A 5451-nucleotide genomic window follows, 5' to 3' on the forward strand; every position below is an offset into this window, starting at 1 on the left:
ACAGGAGCACCCAGATTCATAAAGCAAACCATACTAGACCTAAATTGAGAAATTGAAACATTGTAATTGTCAGGAACTTCAACACCCTTCTGACAGAACTAGACAAATCATCCAAACAGAAAATAAATAAAGAAACACTAGACTTAAAGGGGACTATAGGACCATTGAACCTAACAAACATTTACAGAATGCTTTACCCCAAAACTACTGAATATACATTTGACTCTTCAGCACATAGAACATTCTCCAAGATTAATCATGTTTTGGGCCACAAAACATGGTTCAATGAATTCAAAAAAATTGAAATCATACCGTGTCTTCTCAGACCACAGTGGAATAAAACTAGAAATCAACTAGAAGAGAAACATCCAATTCTATACAAAGTCATGGAAATTAAACAACCTACTGCTGAATGATTATTGGATCAAAGATGAAATTAAGATGGGAATTAAAAGATTCCTCAAACTGAATGACAAAGAGCACACAAGCTATCAAAATCTATGGGATACAGTAAAAGCAGTCGTAAAGGGAAAACTCATAGCCTTAAATGCCTACATCGAAAAGACAGAAAAATTACAAATTAACAATCTAATGACACATCAGAAGGAACTAGAAAAGAAAGAGCAAACCAAGCCCAAATCAAGCAGGAGAAAAGAAATAACTGAGGTCAGAGCAAAACTAAATGAAATTGAAAACAAGAAAATTATACAGAAGATCAAAAAAAAGATGGTTCTTTGAAAAGATAAACAAAATTAATAAACCTCTTGCTAGATTAACCACAAATAAAAGAGAAAGGACTCAATTAAGCTCAATTAGAAATGAAAAAGGAGATATTATAACTGATAACCACAGAAATACAAAATATCATCTGTGAATATTATCAAAATCTCTATCCATATAAACTCACAAGTCATAGAGGAAATGGATGAATTAATGGAAACACACAACCTGCCAAGATTCAATCAAGAAGAAATAGATTAATAAAATGTGGTATATGTATACCATGGAGTACTATTCAGCTTTAAGAAACAATGGTGATATAGCACGTCTTGTATTCTCCTGGATAGAGCTGGGACACATTCTATTAAGTGAAGTATCCCAAGAATGGAAAAACAAGCACCACATGTACTCACCATCAAATTGGTATTAACTAATTAACACATAAGTGCAGATATAAGAATAACATTTATTGGATGTTGGGCAGGGGGGAGGGCAGAGGAAGGGACAGGTATATGCATATACAAGAGTGCGATGCTCACCATCCGGGGGATGGACACGATTGAAGCTTGGACTTGGGGGGGGGGGCAAGGGCAACATACATAACCTAAACATTTGTACCCCCATAATGTGCTGAAATAAAAAAAAAGAAGAAATAGAACTCCCGAACAGACTATTAACAAGCAACGAGATTGAAGCAGCAATAAAAAATTGTCCAACAAAAAAATTCCCAGACAAGATGGATTCACAGCCCAATTTTACCAGACCTACAAATAAGAGTTGGTACCCATTATGCAGAAATTATTCCATAACATCAAGAAGAAGGGAATCCTCTCCTGTATATTCAATGAAGCCAGTATCCTTGATATCAAAGCCAGGAAAGGACACAACAAAAAAAGAGAACTACAGACCAATATCCCTCACGAATATAGATGCAAAAATCATGTATAAAATACTAGCAAATCTAATTCAACAGCACATCGAATAAAATAATCCACCATGACCAACTGGGCTTCATCCCAGGAAGCAAGAATGGGTCAACATACATAAATCAATAAATGTGATTCATCACATAGACAAAAGCAAAAACAAAGATCATGTGATCATCTCAATAGAGGCAGAAAAAGCATTCAACAAAATCAAGCATGCTTTTATGATAAAAACTTTCAACAAACTAGGTATACAAGGAATATGTTTCAAAATTGTAAAAGCCACATACAACAAACCCACAGCCAGCATCATACTGAACGGGGAAAAGTTGAAAGCATTCCCACTAAGAACTGGAACAAGACAAGGATGCCCACTGTCACCACTTCTATTCAACATAGTGCTGGAAATCATAGCTGAGCAATCAGGCAAGAGAAATAAATTAAGGGTATCCAAATCAGAAAAATGGAGGTCAAACTGTCACTCTTTGCAGATGATATGATCTTATACCTGGACAACCCCAAGATTCCACCAAGAGATTCCTAAATTGGTAAATAAATTCAGCAAAGTCTCAGGTTGCAAAATCAATGTACACAAATCAGTAGCATTCCTACACACCAGTAATAGTCAAGCTGAGAGTCAAATCAAAGACTCAATACCATTCACAATTTCTACAAAGAAAGTAAAATACCTAGGAAAATACTTAACCAAGGAGGTGAAAAAACTCTACAAAAAGAATTATGAAACACTGAGGAAAGAAATAATAGATGATAGAAACATGTTGAAAAACAAATCCTGCTCCTGGAGTAGCAGATTCAAAATTGTTAAATGTACATACTACCCAAAGTGATTTACAGATTCAATGCAATTCCCATCAAAATGCCAACATCGTATTTCACAGATCTACAAAAAATAATTCTACGCATTGTGTGGAACTGGAAAAGAGCCTGAATAGCCAAAGCAATCTTAAGTAAAAGGGACAAATTTGGAGGCATCACCTTACCAATCTTCAAACTATACTACAAGGCTATAGTAACCCAATCAGCATGGTACTGACACAAAAATAGAGACACAGACAAATAGAACAGAACAAAAAAACCCAGATATAAAACCATCTACATACAGTCAACAGATCTTTGAGAAAGCAGACAACAATATATACTGAGTTACTAATCCCTATTCAATGCATAGTGCTGGGAAAATTGGATAGCCACATGCAGAAAAATGAAACAGGATCCATATCTCTCATCACTCACAAAAATTAATTCAAGATCAATAAATGTGTGAAACCACTGGAAATCTAGAAGACAATGTGGGAAAAACTCTTCCAGATATTAGCCTAGGCAAAGAATTTATGAAGAAGACCACAATGACAATCACAGCAACAACAAACATAAGTATATGGGGCTTGATTAAATTAAGAAAGCTTCTGCACAACCAAGGAAATAATTAACAGAGCAAATAGACAATCTAAAGAACGGCAGAAACTATTTGCAAGCCATATATCTAATAAAGGACTAATAACCAGAATCTACAAAGAACTCAAGCAAATCAGCAATAAAAAACACCCCATTAAAAAGTGTGCAAAAGACATGAACAGGAGCTTTTCTAAAGAAGATAAACAAATGGCGAATAAACATATGAAAAAATGCTCAACATCACTAACCATCAGGAAAATGCAAATTAAAACCACAATCAGATATCACCTTACTCTAGACAAAATGGCCTTTATTAAAAAGTCCAAAAACAATAGATGCTGGTATGGATACACTGTTGGTGGGACTGCAAATTAGTACAACCTCTATGGAAAACATTATCAAGATTCCTCAAAGAACTAAAAGTAACCCTCCCATTTGATCCAGAAATCCCACTACCATATATCTACTCAAAGGAAAAAAAGACATTTTATCAAAAAGACACCTGCACTTGAATGATTAGTACAGCACAATTCACAATTGCACAGATGTGGAATCAACCCAAGTGCCCATCAATTCATGAGTAGATTAACAAAATGTGGTATATGTATACTGTGGAGTACTACTCCATCATAAGAAATGATGAATTTGTGCCCTTTGTAGCAATTTGGATGGAACTGAAGACCATTATCCTAAGTGAAGTATCTAAAGAATGGAAAAAGAAACACCACACGTCCTGACTACTAAACTGGAACTAAGAAATGAGTACGTATGTGCATATAGGGAAGTAAAACTCAATACAAATTAACCAGTGGGGGGGAGGGGACCAGCAAAAACCTACCTAACAGGTACAATGAACAATATCTGGGTGACGGGCATTCTTATAACCATGACTCAAGCTTTATGAAAGCGATTCATGTAACCAAAATTATCTGTACCCCATAATACTTTGAAGTAAAAATTTAAAAAATAAAAAATAAAAAGCAAGATCCAATCATATGCTATCTAGAAGAAACTCACTTTAGATTTAAGAACACATATAGGCTGAAAGCAAAAAGATGGAAACATATTTTGTGCAAAAGGTAACCAAAATAAAGCAGGTGTTACCATATTTATATCACTCAAAATAGACTTTAAAACGTGTCAGTAAAGATAAAGAAGGACACTATAAAATGATAAAATGGCCAATTCATCAGGAAGATATAACAATTATAAACATATATATGCACCCAACATCAGAGCACTTAAATATACAAAGAAAACATTGATATATCTGAAGAGAGAAATAAAGAGAAATAAAATAATAGTGGATTTCAATATCATACTTACAATAGCAGATAGAACATCCATGTAAAATATCAATAAGGAAAAAGGAAACTTGAACAACACTATATACCAAATGGACCCAACACACATATACAGAACATTCTGCCCAATGGCAGCAGACAACATATTCTTGTCAAGTGCACATGAAACATTATTCTGAATAGACAAATCACATCTCAGATCAAAAACAAGTCCTAACAACTGTGAAAAGACTGAAAATATACCAAGTATATTTTCCAACCATAATGGAATACAATCAGAAATCAGTAGCAAAAAGAAACTGGAAAATTCAAAAATATGCAGAAATCAAATAACATATTCTTGAACAATCATTGAGTCAGAGAAGAAACCAGAGGGAAATTAGAAAATATTTTGAGATGAATGAAAATGATAGCACAACATACCAAAACCTATAGGATACAGCAAAAACAGTACTAAGAGGAAAGTTTATAGTAATAAACACCTACATTAAAAGAGAAAATTTCAAAAACAACCTAAATTAACTAGAAAAAGAAGAACAAACAAAGCCCAAAGTTAGCAAATGGAAGGAAATAATAAAGATTAGAGCAGAAATAAACAAAATAGAGAATAGAAAAATAACAGAAAAAAATTGAATTGATTTTTTAAAAGAGCAACAAAACTGAAAAACCTTTAGCTAGACTAAGTGAAAGAGAGAGAAGATTCAAATAAATAAAAGCAGAAATGTGTTTCCTGTAGGCAGCAGATACTAGGCTTGTGGATTTTTATCCACTCTGCCAGCCTGTATCTTTTCAGAGGACAATTCAGTCCATTCACATTAATTGAGAGGATTGAGAATTGTGGTAGATTTCCATTCATATTGTTGGGTGAGATTCTGTTGTTTTGTTTTGCTCCTTGAGCCATCATGAAGTCCACGTTCTAGGCTTTAACTCTTGAATGATTTTATTTTGAAGAGTGTCTATTGTGCTGTTCAGTGTGTAGCGCAGGACTGAGTACTTCCTGTAGGGCTGGTCTGGTCTTTGCAAAATCTATCAGTGATTGCTTGTCTGGGAAGGATTTTATTACTCCCTCGTAGATGAAGCTTAAT

This window comes from Propithecus coquereli, unplaced genomic scaffold, assembly GCF_000956105.1.
Source record: "Propithecus coquereli isolate 6110/MARCELLA unplaced genomic scaffold, Pcoq_1.0 Scaffold86, whole genome shotgun sequence".
NCBI lineage: Eukaryota > Metazoa > Chordata > Mammalia > Primates > Indriidae > Propithecus > Propithecus coquereli.